Source organism: Lolium rigidum, chromosome 2 (assembly GCF_022539505.1).
Source record: "Lolium rigidum isolate FL_2022 chromosome 2, APGP_CSIRO_Lrig_0.1, whole genome shotgun sequence".
Classification (NCBI taxonomy): Eukaryota; Viridiplantae; Streptophyta; class Magnoliopsida; order Poales; family Poaceae; genus Lolium; species Lolium rigidum.
Window position 1 is genome coordinate 30,971,813 of NC_061509.1, and position 19,259 is coordinate 30,991,071.

Genomic DNA, 19,259 nt, shown 5'->3' on the forward strand with positions numbered 1-19,259 from the left:
CTTTAAGAGACTTCTTGGCTTCCCTCATATCTTCATCATTTAATTTAATCATACCCCTCTTCTTCAATATCGGTGTCGGGGTTGGTTCAGGTGTAGACCTGTTACCCTCCAAAACCCCCCGACGGGCTTTGGTTAAGCAACACGAAGAGCCGGGAGGCTCCTAGGGCCGCTTAGTGGATCCCTGGCACCTCGCGTCGTCCCGCAAATCTTCTGGCACGCGTCCTGGCGGTTGCCTGGGCGTGCCACCTGACCTAGACCTGGTCAGGAAGGTGTTAGTGCTTCGATTGTTCCTGCATGGTAGACACGTGCACATTAAATACGAGCCTTATCAGCTCTCAGGTTTCCCTGTGGATCGGCTCAAAGAGCCGATCGCCCCATGGTCCTTGATGGATTAGCAATGGCATGGGGATCCTGCTTGATCAGGACAAAGCTGAAGCGATCCACGACAGTTTAGGGTTTTCACCGCATAATCGGAACATCCTACGTGCGATCGGGCCTAGCAGCTACGAGAGACAATGCAAACTACCCCTACGAGAGGCCTAAAAACCAACATAACGTTGATCCCGGAACATCCCTCGCAGGGACGGTAAACAAGCATCTAACGCACCACCGGATCGTCCGACCCCAAGCATAAGGCCTAACTATGCAGATATTAAACTAATCCGTGCAGATGCAAGGAGCAACTATAACGGATCGGATCTACTAAGCATGATCAAGCAAGATGCTGCCCTTACGTCTAGATCGACGTAAGGGCAGCAAGGTGTCTAGGGACGGCATTGCCACGCAGATATGCACGTGAAAGCACCAATGCGAGCCCCTAAACACCTAAGGATAAATAGTACCGCTCGCCATCAACAAGGCTTCAGCACGAGCGGTACAAGGATAACGAATAAACTTACGCTGCCTAGATCGCTAGATGCGATCTAGGCAGCATGGTGCTTACCCGGGAGAAACCCTCGAAGAGAAGGGGTGGCGATGCGCCGTATTTTGTGTTTGTTTGAACGATGATTGTCCTCCTTTTCCGATAACCCTAGATACATATTTATAGTCCAAGGGACTTTCTAATTGAGGCGTGCACCTAACCGTGCACGGGCCGGACTCTATCTCTTTAATCTAAATTACAATGCGATCTAATATATTACAGATACATGGGCCACTTAGCCCAAACTATCAGCGCAAGGCCGCTTCGAAGATGCTTCACGTGTACGTCCTTCAAGCCCATCTTCACTTACGGCCCGTCTCCTGATTTGGCCAAAATCAGGTGATAACACATGCCCCCCTGGTTTTGGTAATGATAATATCAAAACCATCTGTTTTTTCCTCGAGGGGTCATGTCGTGGCAGAGCAGAACCGTCGCAGTATTCTTCATCATGACTCTTGCTTCTCCGCCTTCTCTGCATGATCTGACAGCTCTGGCAACTCCCGAGTAATCGGCTCTTCTTTTCGTCCTTTCCCTTTTAAACTATCGGCTTCTACTTAACTTGGTCAACGGCCGAAGTCAAACAACCTCTAAAAAAGAGCCGATGGTGTCGCATCGGCCTCTACCATAAAACGAGCGAGGGCAGACCTTATTTTGTCTCTCTCAAACGGTAACTTGTAGCCTCCATCTCAGATCCCCAAAACCCGCGACCTGAGCAGCTCCACAAGCTTCAGATCTCAACAGCGCCGCCCTACCTCCGCAACGCATCCAATGGCGGAATCGTCCAACGCCAACGCCATGGTCTCGGGTCTGCAGGTAATACTCCGCTGCTTCTTCGCCATTAGGATTAAACTCAGGATTGAACGGAGGAACACCTGAATTAATGTTTCTGTCACGTTATTAATTTTAGGTCTCCGATATCCTGTTGCCGCATCCTTCTCTCCCAAACTCCATGTGTCTTGGCCCTCGTTCTTCCGAGAGCCCTGCCCATTTAATCTCCTGTGAGGCCAACAGAATCCCCTTCGCGAACCAGAACTTAGATCTGACTTCCTGGGCCGACTGCCTGCGAGCCTGGCCTAATCCCCCTGAAGGTTGGGTAGCATGGTACAATAGAGTATCTAAGACCCATAACGCCACCTGGGAAACGTCAGGGATAGCCGATGCATTGTCATTATCACTGTCTCCTCTTGAAAAGAATGAGAACATTCTGAAAACCATCGGCTATTTTTGGTCCGACGCACTAAACTGTTTTATGTTTGGCCATGGCCCTATGACGCCAACTCTGCTGGATGTAACCATGATCACATGCCTTGATATTGCATCTCCCAGCCCCTCTGCTTTCAAATTGCCAAAAGTCCCGTTCACCCTCTCTTCCAAAAAAGAGTGCACAAGCTGGGGAGCCTATCTGAAGCGTTACATGAAAACCAAAGGCCCTGTAACCGAAAGAGAACACACGGCCTTCTTAAACTTCTGGCTGGAGCACTTCATATTCTGCGGTCCTTCTCTCGCTCCAACTAAGAATTACCTCTCTCTGGCCTACGAACTTGCTAAAGGCACTCGTCTTGGCCTTGGCAAACTGTTCCTTGGGGAGGTTTATCGATCTCTCCAGCTGATGTCGGTCAAGCTGTTTTCTCAAAGAACAGTAAAGACAGGGGGTCCCTGGTGGTTTATTCAATTATGGGCTCAGCTATACTTTCAGAACCAAATCCCAGACTTTCCACCTCTGACCACCTGCACCTTCCCAGATACCGACGGGAGGGAGATCCGCTGCACCAGTTATGGTCAAGCCCTGTATGGCCTCCCAGGCAGCAGGCTAATTCCTAAAGAAGCAGCAGGGTGGTTCCAGATCTTCTTCCAAGGCTCAGAGGACCCCCTGTTCTTCCCCTACACTGAATCGGAGAACTTCGAGAACCCAGTCTCCTTCCGATTAGACAGCTTTGCCGATGACGCTGGCACCCGGCACTTATACTCCATCATGATCCGTCCTTGCTTCCTCCCAGTCGGCATGAGTACCTCCAACCGGATCATCAAGCCTGGTTACGAGTCTTACCAACCAGTGGTGGTAGCTCGTCAGCTCGGTCTTGGGCAAGTGCCTCCACACTTCTTTCTTCATCACCTGACAGCAAGCAGAGCTGAACTGCCTGATATCCTTACTGGCCAAAGATGCTACACCTTCTTTGACGCTTTGGCCATCCCAATTCCCCACAACCTCCGTTTCACCACCACTACCGATGGATTTGATACCTGGTGGTCTATGTGGAAGACCCATGCTTCCAGAAGAGCTCTAGGACCGTTGCTGAGGCAACTCGATGCTGAGTATAGCATCCCTGCACATCAGGTACCACTGCGTTGATATTTCTTGCAATTGCCCGTGAGAATTGTCTAGAAACCTGATTTTACTTCTTGGCAGGAACAAGACGGCCCAGAGCCCACGCAAATTGACGGCTCTCCCTTCACATTCTTTCCGCCAGCTCCGGTAGTTCTCTTCTGCCAGAACTCGCCGGCCTTGAAGAAGGTCATAATGCAAGGCCAGCCGATTTCACCAAAATCGGCTCCCCAGAGCAAAGCATCTTCGGGGCCTGTTGCCCCCCGAGCTTCTACCCAAGCGAGGAAGGCGGTGAGGAAAGTAGCCGCCAGGAAGACCCTAAAGCGCAAAGCTCCTATCCAAGAACGCTTGCATGTAAGTTAACCCAAACCCTGATTGCCATCTATCCTCCCAGTCCTTTTACATGCATCTACCTCCTTTTGCAGACTTCCACTGAAGAAAACTCCAGCGAAGAGGCACATTCTAACCAGGGAGACTCGAGCCCAGGTAATTCTGAGAGATCCACCACGCAGAGCCATACAGACTCACCTGCGTCAGTTTCTAGGAAGAAATCGACTCCCGAGCCTGTTGCCCCTCAAGCTCCAGCCCAAGCAAGATCCCGTGTGAAGCGTCGATGCATCAAAAGGGTTCGCAGAAACTCACAAACTCCATCCTCAAGCCAAGAGGTCCCGGATGTAACCATTCCATCAATTCATTTCTCCTGCCGTCTTGATGTTACTTGGATCGGCTCACCATTCCTTTTGCAGATTAATGAGATATCTAGCGGGGATGATGAAGAGGTTCCGATGCCCTTGGACACACTAGGTCTGGCCGCCTCGACAAGTACGGCTGGCCCAGTTGCTACCGTGGCCAAGCCTACGGCTCAGCCGATTGTTCCTACATCGGCCGCTCCCCCTTCTTTAGGAGAGGTATACCCCATCCCCTCGTCTCTACGCTTTTATGTGCCGTATGCTCACGTTGCTCTTGTCTGTCTGCCAGGGATGTGATCCTTCGAGCTTACTGACGTTCGATCCGGAATCCATCGAGCCAGCTGCACCCAAAGCAAGTGGGGAGCCGAGCTTTGACCTGGTTCATGGTCCCCTTCAGCGTCTCAAGGCTTTGCTCTCCTCCCCAGTTGAGATCTTGGTTGAAAATCCCGAGGCAATCAAGGGTATCCTTGATGACATCCAGCCCCATCTCCCTATGACACTGCAGGTGAAGCTTTGGCCAGCTGCGACCCTGTCGGCTTTCAAGTCAGGAGTGCAATCAGCTCGCCAAAGAATTACCCTTCGTCGCGCTCAGCTCCCGTTGAGAGCCGATATTGCAGAGAAATGTCAGCGGCTTAACGAGAAAAAGACTGTCATAGACGCCAAGACTGATACTTCTGCCAATAATGCTGAACTCGAAACCCTGCGCAAGGAACTGGAGAGCCTCGAAGAGAAGGTGAGGGTGACCAAGCAGCTTATCCAAGAGAAGGAAACCTTCATTGCCCGCTCTCGAGAGGAAGCACAAGGCCTTACAGCCGATCTGAAAACTGATCTGGCGGAGATTCGTGCTCTGAGCGGTCAGCTGGTGACAGGCAAAGATGAAGACGACGAGGCTGAGATCGCCGAAGTGGATCGTATCCGTGCTGACGCCCTTCGCGCTCTTGATGAATTCCTTCAGAAGAAACTCTCCGTGTAAGCTACTGAATGTTGTACTGAACTCGTGCCTTTGATTGCGGATAACCGCTTGTGCCTCTTGCGTCGAAATTTGAATTTTTTTTTTATTATTAGCCGATCGATCTCACGAATCGGCTCCACAAAACTCCGTGGCCTTAGCCCTTCGATCTCACGAATCGGCTCCACAAAACTCCGTGGCCTTAGCCCTTCTCTGTGTGTATGCCCCCCCAAGCCGAATCCTTCAAGTGATTGAGGATATCGGCTTTTCAGCCAGTTCGAGACTGTCTCATGACTCCCCATGATCAACAGTACAACAGTGGATCCACTTAGCGGGAATAACGTTAGCCGATCGCTGGAACCGGCTCCCCTTGCCGTTGTCGATCCGACTATTCACCCGGTAGGGCAGCGCCGTCGAGGTTCCGGACATCTATAACAACGCGCCACCGGCCATCCTTTTTCTTCGTGAGTGCGACCCCGGACGTCCATTCCGTGTACCTGCACGGCCTGAGGTATTCGGCGTTCAACATCTTCTCGATGTCCTTTTTGACTTCATTAATCTCTTCTGGCTTGTCAGCTGGCGTAAACCCATACACCAACTTTCCATCGCTTGCCAGATCGACGTTGAACACAGGCAAAGCGTATATGGAGGATAATGCTGGCCGATCGCTGAAATCGGCCTCCTTTTCCATTGTGATGCTTAATGAGGGCCCACAACTTCTTGGCCTCTTATTGTGGTGACGTGGCTCGATGGAAGCATGCTCACCACGTCTTGGGTCATGAATCTCTGACGAGATCCTGAACACTGAATTTGTACCAGCCGACGTCTCTGCATCGGCATCAGCCGATGCCTGTGCATCGGCTTTCGCCTGTTTTGGGCGCCATACTTTCTTTGGCGGGCGCGCCTTCGTCTCTACTGTTTCCTGGATTTTCGCGGCCAGATCGGGCCGCGCTCTTCTCAACGTGTACAGGTACTGTGCCTCGGCTTCTTCCAAGTTTCGCAGCCGCTGCACCCGCCGCTTCTTAGAATGGCTGAGTCCATCAGGGCACCACCTTGGTCGGTGATACCTATCTTCTTCTCCATCTGACTCCTCGAAGTCTTCTTCTTGAGATGACTCAGCTCGTTTACTCTGATGTGGGAGAGGTCCTAGACGCTCGAACACTGAAACTTCGTTCGTCCTTCTCCTTTGCTGTGTGCATGCTGGGCAGTTCTCGATCGTTGGCAATCGGCTCATTCCTGAGTCCCAGCAATGTTTGAAGAAGGGACAGTCCCAGTGCTTGTCCACGTTGCCCTGCTCCTTTGACTTCTCGCTGGCGTGACGCTCGTACCCGTCGTTCTGACGATACCCCCTGTTTGTATTAGACCGACGATATCCTTCATCGTCGTCGTCGTAGCGGCGACGTCGGTCGTACTGCTGTTCATATTTGTTGAGGAGACGCACGGATAATGGGCGTGGATACCGTATGTTTTTCACCTCCTCCTCGGTCAGGTACCGTCTATCGTTGTCTTGGGGCCGGTCACGTGGAACGGCCTCCTCTTTATCCTTGCCACGAGAGTGGCTGCTCTCTGCTTTGTCTGCGCCATGGCGAATCACAAACCCTGCCATATTGACATCGAAAGAGAACCCTGGTTCTCTTATGGAGTGGCTGAGATCTACCGTTTTGACGCCATGCGACAGACACGTGTTTCCTCTGAGCTTGATGTCGCGAGAACGGGTTGTCTCAGAGGAGCCGATGAGTTCGGCTTCACAGATGGCCTTCAGCTCATCGTATTTCTTCTTGTGCTCCGCAGGGAGATCCTTGTACGTGATCTGCTCCTCTGCCATCTCGGATGCCGATGTTGACGTGGATGTTGCAGAAGATGTCCCACCGGGCGTGCCAGAATGTGTTACCCTCCAAAACCCCCCGACGGGCTTTGGTTAAGCAACACGAAGAGCCGGGAGGCTCCTAGGGCCGCTTAGTGGATCCCTGGCACCTCGCGTCGTCCCGCAAATCTTCTGGCGCGCGTCCTGGCGGTTGCCTGGGCGTGCCACCTGACCTAGACCTGGTCAGGGAAGGTGTTAGTGCTTCGATTGTTCCTGCATGGTAGACACGTGCACATTAAATACGAGCCTTATCGGCTCTCAGGTTTCCCTGTGGATCGGCTCAAAGAGCCGATCGCCCCATGGTCCTTGATGGATTAGCAATGGCATGGGGATCCTGCTTGATCAGGACAAAGCTGAAGCGATCCACGACAGTTTAGGGTTTTCACCGCATAATCGGAACATCCTACGTGCGATCGGGCCTAGCAGCTACGAGAGACAATGCAAACTACCCCTACGAGAGGCCTAAAAACCAACATAACGTTGATCCCCGGAACATCCCTCGCAGGGACGGTAAACAGCATCTAACGCACCACCGGATCGTCCGACCCCAGCATAAGGCCTAACTATGCAGATATTAAACTAATCCCTGCAGATGCAGGGAGCAACTATAACGGATCGGATCTACTAAGCATGATCAAGCAAGATGCTGCCCTTACGTCTAGATCGACGTAAGGGCAGCAAGGTGTCTAGGGACGGCATTGCCACGCAGATATGCACGTTGAAACTAAAATGAACCCTCCTCGGCTAAGGTTGAATCAGATATAGAAGAAGCGGAAGCAGGAAGCTGAAGGATATCCGTAGCGAATGAGGAATAGGACATGCATGTGAGCTAGCGAAAAGGGAATAGCACATTCTCTAGGGTTCGTATCAAGCGCTAGCAAATGGAGATTTCTCGGGTCAATCGAATCCGTATCCTCGAGCGAAAGGTCTGTCCTCTAATGAGGAGCTCCTTGCTTTTTTTTTTTGATCCGTGAATCCAAAGCTTTGGGAGAAGAGGGGATCCAATGCGAGCCCCTAAACACCTAAGGATAAATAGTACCGCTCGCCATCAACAAGGCTTCAGCACGAGCGGTACAAGGATAACGAATAAACTTACGCTGCCTAGATCGCTAGATGCGATCTAGGCAGCATGGTGCTTACCCGGGAGAAACCCTCGAAGAGAAGGGGTGGCGATGCACCGTATTTTGTGTTTGTTTGAACGATGATTGTCCTCCTTTTCCGATAACCCTAGATACATATTTATAGTCCAAGGGACTTTCTAATTGAGGCGTGCACCTAACCGTGCACGGGCCGGACTCTATCTCTTTAATCTAAATTACAATTCGATCTAATATATTACAGATACATGGGCCACTTAGCCCAAACTATCAGCGCAAGGCCGCTTCGAAGATGCTTCACGTGTACGTCCTTCAAGCCCATCTTCACTTACGGCCCGTCTCCTGATTTGGCCAAAATCAGGTGATAACAAGACCAATCATCATGATTCCGGCCTATTTTAGCCAATAATTCTTCAGCGTCGTCTGGAGTTCTTTTCCTAAAAACACAACCAGCACAACTATCCAGGTATGCCCTAGACTCAATGGTTAGTCCACTATAAAATATATCAAGTAAATCATGCTTTTCCAAATCATGGTCAGGCAGAGCTCTAATAAGCGAGCAAAATCTCGCCCAAGCCTCAGGCAATTTCTCTCCATCTTCCTGGTCAAAATTATAAATTCTCTGCAAAGCAGCATGTTGAGCACTAGCAGGAAAGTATTTCCGGAAGAAAACATCAAGCAATTCTTTTGGGCTTTTAATAGAACCAGGAGGCAAATTATTATACCAAGTTTTAGCATCATCCTTTAATGAGAAAGGAAAAATTTTAGCGACAAAATAAGTACGCATCTTAATATCATCAGAAAACAAGCCACTAAGAGTAGATAACTCAGTCATGTGTTCAACAGCACTTTATTTTTCAGTACCACAAAAGGGTGTTTTCTCAACAATAGCTATATGAGATAGTTCAAGAGAAAAATCATAATCTTTATCCCTAATGTTTATAGGAGATGTGGCAAATTTAGGATCAGGAGATAGTTTATATCTAACGAGCATGTTCTCGCAAGCAACTTTTTAATTTTTCTTGCATCGGTAGTAGCATTGCATTTTTCAATAAAATCATCATCAAGCTCTACATAATCTTCATCAAGATCATCACTAGAATATTCAACAAACTCGGGTGAATTAACGAGTGTAGCAGCATTTTCATTAGGAGTTTCAGTATTTTCAATTTGTCTAGACTTAGCAATTGTAGCATCTAGAAAAGATCCTAACGAACCATCATTATCAACCACGACAGAAGCATCATCACAATTATGAGAGGAATTTTCAGATTCAGCGAGAGGTACCAGCATTTGAAGCTTGTGGTGGTGAAACAAGTTTACTTATCACGGATGGTGAATCAAGAGCAGCAGAGGTACTAAGAGTTGTACCTTTTCTTGTAGTGGATGGTAATATGGCGATCTTAGTATCGCGAGGTTTACCCATGATGGAGAATTTGCAGCGAACAATATCAATCCAAGTGAACTTCCAAATAAAGCTATGCTCCCCGGCAACGGCGCCGAGAAAATAGTCTTGATGACCCACAAGTATAGGGGATCGCAACGGTCTTCGAGGGAAGTATTACCCAATTTATTGATTCGACACAAGGGGAGTCAAAGAATACTTGTAAGCCTTAACGAGCGGAGTTGTCAATTCAGCTGCACACTGGAAACGGACTTGCGCGCAAGAGTTTATCGGTAGCAACGGTTTTATAGCGGTAGGAATAGTGAAATAACGGCGGCGGTGAAATAAAGACAGCGAGTAGTGATTATAGTAAACAGCAGGATTAAAATACTGTAGGCACGGGGACGGATTTAACGGGCGTTGCATGGATGAGAGAAACTCATGTAACAATCAAAGCAGGGGCATTTGCGAGATAATAATAAAACGGTATCCAAGTACTAATCAATCAATAGGCATGTGTTCCATATATAGTCGTACGTGCTCGCAATGAGAAACTTGCACAACATCTTTTGTCCTACGTGCCGGTGGCAGCCGGGCCTCTAGGGAAACTACTGGAAATTAAGGTACTCCTTTTAATAGAGTACCGGAGCAAAGCATTAACACTCCGTGAACACATGTGATCCTCACATCACTACCATCCCCTCCGGTTGTCCCGATTTCTGTCACTTCGGGGCCATTGGTTCCGGACAGCGACATGTGTATACAACTTGCAGGTAAGATCATAAACAACGAATATCTTCATGAATCAATAACATGTTCAGATCTGAGATCATGGCACTCGGGCCCTAGTGACAAGCATTAAGCATAACAAGTTGCAATAATATCATAAAAGTGACATCTACGGATACTAGGCACTATGCCCTAACAATCTTATGACTATTACATGACCAATCTCATCCAATCCCTACCATCCCCTTCAGCCTATAGCGGGGGAATTACTCACACATGGATGGGGGAAACATGGCTGGTCGATGGAGAGGCGTTGGCGGTGATGGCGGTGATGATCTCCTCCAATTCCCGTCCCGGCGGAGTGCCAGAACGGAGACTTCTGGCTCCCGAGACGGAGTTTCGCGATGTGGCGGCTCTCTGGAGGGTTTCTGGCGACTTCGACTTCTCCCCGTGCGTTTTTAGGTCGAACCCGATAAGTAGTCCAAAGGAGGGCGTCGGAGGCCGGCCGAGGGGGCCACACCATAGGGCCGCGCGCCCCCCCCTAGGCCGCGCCGCCTTATGGTGTGGGGCCCTCGGGCCTCCACCTCTCTTGCCCTTCTCGCTCCGTCAGTATTCTGGTAAAATAGGGCCTTCTGCATAAATTCCGAGGATTTTCCCGAAAGTTGGATTTCTGCACAAAAACGAGACACCAGAGCAATTCTGCTGAAAACAGCGTTAGTCCGTGTTAGTTGTATCCAAAATACACAAATTAGAGGCAAAACAATAGCAAAAGTGTTCGGGAAAGTAGATACGTTTTGGACGTATCATGCATCATAAACATGTTGAAGGGTGGAGGGCTCTTGCAGAGGAAAATTACCAGGTTGACAGGAGGAGTTTGAAGAAGGAGCCATCATCGTTGATCAGGCTCTAGACCAGTTCGTTGCTGCAAGGAAACAGAGCATCACAAGGGAAGTTGTGAGCAAATGGTACCTGTTATACAGGTGTATCAGCTTTGACGTCAAGGTATTTCAGCCATGGTCTTAGAAGCTTTCCTGGAGGCGTTAATTCAGGAGTTTTGCTATCAGGACGAACATCACGATCGGATGATTTTAAAGTCTAAAGATCTAGGGGTCTCAAGGCTGCGCGTTGGACCCGTTCGATTGGAAGTTTGGGTCTGAATTTCATGGATTGCAAGTTAACATCTGAGAAGGCGATTGGATCGGTCTGTCTTGCAATTTGTTATAAAAGCTGATGCATTACCATCGGCTCATCGAGTGTCAACAAAGGGGAGAATCGGCTAGTCTAATATGGAAGAGATCGACAAAGTCAAATTGGAGAAATTTCTTCATTGATAACCAGATTTCTTGCATAGAAGGAGCCGATTGCTCTCAAAAGGAAATTGCTAGGGGATACATTGCTCCGTCTACTACTCCTAGCTCTACCCTATCTAGGGGCCGCTGCTGCCCTCGTCGTCATCACCGCTGTCGGCGCTACTCCCGGCCGGCTCGTTGTCGCTGCTGTAGCGGCCGCCGGCAGGACCTTCGTCGTCCTCGTCTTCTTCGTCAGCGTCGTCGTCATCGCTGTCGAAGTCGCTGAGATTCCCGGGCCAGGGGCAGTGGCGCTTGGCCGGCGGCTCGTCGGAGGAGCTATCGTCCTCCTCCTCCTCCTCTTCCACCTCCTCGGAGGAGGTTACTCCCTCCCAGGGAAGGTCGTCGTCGTCGCTCTCCGCTGCCCCATTGACGAGGCTGCGGAGGACGCTCTCCCCGTCGGTCAGGGATTGGTCGTCCTCTGACCAGATGGAGAAGTTGTGGCTCGGCTCGTCCCCGGCCTCGATGGCGCGGCGGATGTTGGCCGCATGGGCTTCTTCGGGTTCCACTCCGGCGTCGGCTCGCGGAAGGGGGAGGACTGCGTGGAAAGACCCGATGAGGAGGAAGAAGAAGACATGTTGGCCGAGGAGGGCTTTTGGAAGTGCTAGTGCGAAGGAGATGAAGAAGGGAACTACAGAAAGTGGCCAAATAAAAAGGGGGATATAGTGGTTTAATGCCTAAGCAGTTCCCAAGGATGTGGTGCCAGAACCGTCAAATCGTGCAGGAAAGTTGAGAAGGCAAGACGTCATCATGAAGAAAACTGCAACGGTTCTGCCACGACATGACCCTTCGAAGGAGACAGATGGTTTTGCAATTATCATTATCAAAACCAGGGGGCATGTGTTATCACCGGATTTTGGCCAAATCAGGAGATGGGCCGTAAGTGATAATGGGCTTGAAGGACGTACACGTGGAGCATCTTCGAAGCGGCCTTGTGCTAAGAGTTTGGGCTAAATCGCCCGTGTATCTGTAATTTAGTAGATCGTGTTGTGTTTAGAATTAACAGATAGAGTCTGGCCCGTGCACGGTTAGGTGCACGCCTCAATTAGAAAGTCCCTTGGACTATAAATATGTATCTAGGGTTATCGGAAAAGGAGGACAATCATCGTTCAACAAACACAAATCAGGCGCATCGCCACCCCTTTCTTCGAGGGTTTCTCCCGGGTAAGCACCATGCTGCCTAGATCGCATCTCGCGATCTAGGCAGTATACGTTTATTCGTCTACCTTGTACTGCTCGTGCTGAAGCATTGTTGATGGCGAGCAGTACTACTTATCTTTAGGTGTTTAGGGGCTTGCATTGATGCTTTCTCGTGCATATCTGCGTGGCAATGCCGTCCCTCGATACCTAGCTGCCCTTACACCTATCTGGGTGTAAGGGCAGCATCTTGCTTGTTCGTTACTTAGTAGATCCGATCCGTTATAGTTGCTCCTTTCCCCGCAAGGATTAGTTTAATATCTGCATAGTTAGGCCTTATGCTGGGGTCGGACGATCCGGTAGTGCGTTAGGTGTTGTTTACCGTCCACGCAAGGGATGTTCGGGAATCAACGTCATGTTGGTTTTTAGGCCTCTCGTAGGGGTAGTTTGCATCATCTTCCGTAGCTGCTAGGCCCGATCACACGTAGGACGTTCCGGTTATGCGGTGAAAACCCTAAACTGTCGTAGATCGGTTTAGCTTTGTTTTGATCAAGCAGGATCCCCATGTCATTGTAAATCCAACGTGAACCATGGGGCGACCGGCTCCTTGAGCCGATCCACAGGGAAACCTGAGAGCCGATAGGGCTCGTATTTAATGTTTACGTGTCTACCATGCAGGAACAATCGAAGCACTCTAACACCTTCCTGATCGGGTCTAGGTCGGGTGGCACGCCCTAGCAACCGCCAGGACGTGGCTGGAAGATTTGCGGGACGACGCGAGGTGCCAGGGTCCACTAAGCGGCCTTGGGAGCCTCCCGGCTCTTCGTGTTGCTTAGCCATTGCCCGTCGGTGGGTTTTGGATGGTAACAATATCGAGGGACGGCATAGCTAAACAAATGTGCGTAAGAAAAGCATCAATGCAAGCCCCAAAACATCTAGGATAAGTAGTGTTACTCGCCATCAACAACGCTTCAGCACGAGCAGCACAAGATAAACGAATAAACGTACGATGCCTAGATCGCAAGATGCGATCTAGGCAGCATGATGCTTACCCGGAAGAAACCCTCGAAACAAGGGGTGGCGATGCGCCTGGTTTGTGTTTGTTGTGAACGTGATTGTCCTCATTTCTCGATAACCCTAGATACATATTTATAGTCCAAGGGACTTTCTAATTCGGGCGCGCACCTAACCGTGCACGGGTTAAACTCTATCTTTTAATTCTAAACTAAGATGCAATCTACTATATTTTACAGATACACGGGCAATCTAGCCCAAACTCTTCGCACAAGGCCGCTTCAGAGATACTCCACGTGTATATCCTTCAAGCCCATCTCCATTACGGCCCATCTCCTGATTTGGCCAAAATCTGGTGATAACAGCGGGTGCTTCGACTGCTTATCCTTCGTGGGCGACGTTTGCCTATAGCTCGTCGCGATGGCTCATGCCTCTTCCTCCTCCTCGTGCCGTTCGGATGAAACCCACGTTGTTCTTTATGTCACGTTCGGTTCATACGCCTGTGCTCCGGTGTCCCCCCCCTCGTTCGAGAAATGGTGGTGTTAAACACATTGACGGTCCGGATTGCGCGATGCCGGTTGGTTCGGATACGGTGGTCCCTGTATAAAGTTCGTACGTTGTATTATACGCGTTGTACGGGCAGGCGTGGCAAAGTACAAGTGATGACGTGTGATCTTGCGTGTCCCTTCCGTGAGCCTCCGTGTCCCTTCCGTGTCCCCTCCGAGTATAGAAAGGTCACTCCGCCGCATCGCCTTCTCCGTCCCCTTCCATTTCCCCCCAAACGCCCCCAAATTTGGCAAAGAGAAGAGGAGAGAGAGAGAGACAGAAAACCCTAGCCCCATTCGACCACATCCATCGCCGGCGATGGAGAAGGAGGGTAGCAAGGCGGCGTCGGCGTCGTCGGACGTGTCGTCCGCGTCGGCCGCGTTAGGGGTGCTGCTTGGGAGAAGGCGGAGGCCGAGGCGTCCGCGATGGCCTCGGAGGCTGAGCAGCTGGTGAAGGAGCCGGAGGTGGAGGATCTGAAGGAGGGCGGCGCGCAGGGTTTGGTCGCGGCGGCAGATGCGGAGAAGCCCGAGGCGAAGCGGCGGTTGTCGAGGAAGGAGGGGCGGGAGCGGCGGCGCCGGTGGCTGGCGGATATTGTGGACCGGAAGGCGGAGGCCGAGGAAGGCGTCGCCGTCCGGTGGGCCGGCGGATGCTTGGGAAGGGGAAGGAAGTGGTGGTTGTGCGGGAGGCGGAGGTGGAGGATCCCTACACGGCTTGGGTAAGCGCATGTTCATCCTCTTTTAATTTCATTTGCATGTGTGCTTAGGGTTTCAGAAATTTGTTGAATCTTGGTTTCACTGCATTCGTGGAGCGAATGAGCAAGTATGTAGAAAATGGTGATAGCATGCTTTGCATTCGTTGATGTCTGGTCTGGGAGGCAAGATAATTTGAAATGTTTTCACACAATATGTTCATATACACCCATGATCCGAGTAGGATTTTGTATATAAATATAACATACAATCCTATTGAAATGACATGCATGAACCCAAGCTAGTTTTGTTAGGATTATATGTAACCTACCAGCATTAAATAATGGAAAGCGCATGAATTTATCGTGCCCATGCTTAAGTTAATACTAGTATTTATACACACACATGCATCAAGTGGGTTCAATCGTTGATGATGATTAAACACCAGGACGTAGATGATATAAAACATTGTACTTTAGTTAAACCTTACTGATTTGATAATACTATAGTATTTGGAGTGGTCTAGCTAGAGCAGAGAACACAACAAAAGAGAGTGTGGCATTGATGATGATTAGGATGTATCATAGTAAGAATGTAGGTCTTGAAAATTAAAGGCATGAGTTGTGGCCAAGAGGATCCTAGTTATCATGTGTATGTAGCTGCCTTAAGATGTTTTAGGAGGATGCGTCATTGTTGTTCTGATTCATCATTTAGGTCATGCAAGTCTTGTGAAGATAACCTGCTAGGTGCAATGGTTGCATTGCTTCTGCTTCTCATTTCATAGTTACTAGCTTACTATGCTTGCTGTTTCGTTTAGCTCACGTTGCTCCAATGATGTTGCACATCACCTAATGGCTAAGTTGGAAAGCCTCCAAAGAGTTATCAGTAATTCTGTAAGATTCTAATTAATTATCAATAAATCACATGAAAATAATGACTACAAGTGATATAGTTACTTGCTTGTTCACTTATTCCAGTTCTGATGCATTCCATTTCGAAAAAAGTTCTGATGCATTGATTAACAGAGCAGCTGCATTATCCCCATTAGAGCATAGTATGTGCTGATTATATTGCAAAATTAAAATGTAAGCATCCAGATAATTTTGATGACCTAGCATAATGTGAGAATATTAACCTTTTGAGATTAATGTGAGGATTTTATCATGGGATTACTGTGCTATGATTGAAAGGATCCTGTAATGTATAGTATAATGAAAGAATGATCAGAGAAGGTGCTACCATAATGTAACTATAAATATAATGAAAGAATAACTAAGATGATCTGTTTGGTATGCATAGTATTTGGATGACGTTTTCCTATTGTGGATTAATGTGGGGACTTATGTTATTTGTATGAAGGGTGGTGAAGGGTCCAGGAAGCGGAAGCGCAAGGAGGATGAGCCTGTGCCTCCTCCAATCCACCAGGAGGTAGGACCTGTCCCTCCTTCAATCCAGGAGGAGGAAGTACCTATCCCTCCTCCAATCCAGGAGGAGGAAGAACCTATTCCTGGTCCAGCTGTGCCTGCTCCAGCATTTCCTGCTCCACCTGTCCCTGCTCCATATGAGGAGTTGGAGGATTCAGATGGCTCCCTGGAGGTGAGCTATACAACTTGTTCTCTACCCTTGCATGTATTTCATTCTGTTCGCTTTGTATCTTTAATTATAACTTGTACACTTTGTTGTTCTCCAGTATGACTCCCAGGATTGATCCGAGTCCGTGGACAGCAGGAACATAGGTTCCTTCAAGAGGAAGCTACTACAAAAGCTGGAGGCTGGGGACCTCCCTTTCAAGAAGAGGGGGAGGTACTTCTGTCCATGGCACGATGTGAAGCCTAAGGATGGCAAGCTTCGGAACCTGAGGCAGCACTGCGAGGAGCTAGCCCATACTGGCACCTCGAAGCAGATAAGGGCACAGCATCAAGGGCTGCCGATGGTGCTTGCTTTTGAGGATCTTGCCTAGTTCCCGTGGACTGCTGATGGTGCTTGCTATGCAAGATGTGCTAGCTTTGCTTTTGGTTAATGTTGTTTCAACTAGTGTTGTAAGGTGTCTTGAACAATGTTTGGTTTGGTGTTGAACATCTGCTTTTGGTTAATGTTGTCAGACCATCTATTATAGTGATGGTCTTAATTACTTAATGTGTGTGGAACTATGTTGTGTGATGAATTATTATGTAGGTGCTGATGCTTAGTTCTTTCTATCATTTGGAATGATGGTGTTTGCATGTATGTGCACATTGCATGGTGTTGGTTGCCGTCATCTCCAAAGTAGGTCGTAACTACAGGAAACATCCAACTTCTTCATGTCTTTATCTTTCTCAATGCCTATGTTACGACGGTGGAGATCATATTTTACATGATGTTTGTATGAAAAGAACTTTGATAGTTATAAATTTATCAATTTATTGTGTCCACATTAGCCGAGACAAGCATTGCACGTGCAAGCTTAGTACCAAGAGATCTTGGTTGAGATGAGATGGTTTGGTTAAATGTACCATGTTCTTCTATTGTTTGGGTTTGAATTTGGAAATTTTGTAATAAATGTACTTTAGTTAGTGGAAAGTAGAAGCATCACATTGATTATTTAGGTAGCTATTATAGGAAACTAGTCGGCATGAGCTGTTCTTGAGTGGGCGTGAAAGTGGCCGTACACACGAAACCTTGTATGTTTATACTAATTATTTGTACAATTTTGTTTTTATTATAATTATTGAAAGAACAAGAATTGATATAATTGTTTGTAATAGAATACAACATTACATGGCATGGGGTTTGATATTTTGTGGTTGCTAACATGGTGGGGATGTGTCATCACGGGGGTTTTCGGTGGAAAAGAGGGGGAAATGACCAAAAAATGACCAAAACCACCATGGATTGGGCCAAGATTTGGCACACTTGAGCACCTTGTGAAGTGACACCTTGCTTGCCACTAGTTTATCATTTTAGTAGTTGGTGGCATGGTGGCCCCATGGTTGGGGTGTGTCGAGACAGGGGTTTTCGCACGAAAACAGCGGGGAATGGCCAAAAACTGACCAAACCACCATGGATTGTGCCAATATTTAGCACCCTTGTGCACATTGTGATATCACACCTTTGTTGCTATGGGTTTTCCTATTTTTGAGTTGGTGGCATGGTGGCCCCATGCTAGAGGTGTGTCGAACGAGGGGGGTTTTCGATGTAAAAGAGGGGGGAATGGCCAAAAACTGAGCAAACCACCATGGATTGGTCCATGATTTGGCACCCTTGTGCACATTGTGATATCGGAACTTGGTTGCTATGGGTTTTCCTATTTTGGAGTTGGTGGCATGGTGGCCCCATGGTGGAGATGTGTCGAAAGAGGGGTTTTCGGTGGAAAAGAGGGGGGAATGGCAAAAAATTGACCAAACCACTATGGATTGGTCCATGATTTGGCACCCTTGTGCACATTGTGATATCACACCTTGGTTGCTATGGGTTCTCCTATTTTGGAGTTGGTGGCATGGTGGCCCCATGGTGGAGATGTGTCGAAAGAGAGGTTTTCGGTGGAAAAGAGGGGGGAATGGCCAAAAATTGAGCAAACCACCATGGATTGGGGCATGATTTGGCACCCTTGTGCACATTGTGATATCACACCTTGGTTGCTATGGGTTTTCCTATTTTGGAGTTGGTGGCATGGTGGCCCCATGGTGGAGATGTGTCGAAAGAGGGGGTTTCGGTGGAAAAGAGGGGGGGGAATGGACAAAAATTGAGCAAACCACCATGGATTGGGGCATGATTTGGCACCTTTGTGCACATTGTGATATCACACCTTGGTTGCTATGGGTTTTCCTATTTTCTAGTTGGTGGCATGGTGGCCCCATGGTGGAGATGTGTCGAAAGAGGGGTTTTCGGTGGAAAAGAGGGGGGAATGGCCAAAAATTGACCAAACCACCATGGATTGGTCCATGATTTTGCACCCTTGTGCACATTGTGATATCACACCTTGGTTGTTATGGGTTTTCCTATTTTGGAGTTGGTGGCATGGTGGCCCCATGGTGGAGATGTGTCGAAAGAGGGGTTTTTGTTGGAAAAGAGGGGGGAATGGCCAAAAATTGACCAAACCACCATGGATTGGGGCATGATTTGGCACCCTTGTGCACATTGTGATATCACACCTTGGTTGCTATGTGTTTTCCTATTTTTCAGTTGGTGGCATGGTGGCCCCATGGTGGAGATGTGTCGAAAGAGGGGTTTTCGGTGGAAAAGAGGGGGGAATGGCCAAAAAGTGAGCAAACCACCATGGATTGGGGCATGATTTGGCACCCTTGTGCACATTGTGATATCACACCTTGGTTGCTATGGTTTTTCCTATTTTGGAGTTGGTGGCATGGTGGCCCCATGGTGGAGATGTGTCGAAAGAGGGGTTTTCGGTGGAAAAGAGGGGGGAATGGCCAAATATTGAGCAAACCACCATGGATTGGGGCATGATTTGGAACCCTTGTGCACATTGTGATATCACACCTTGGTTGCTATGGGTTTTCCTATTTTGGAGTTGGTGGCATGGTGGCCCCATGGTGGAGATGTGTCGAAAGAGGGGTTTTCGGTTGAAAAGAGG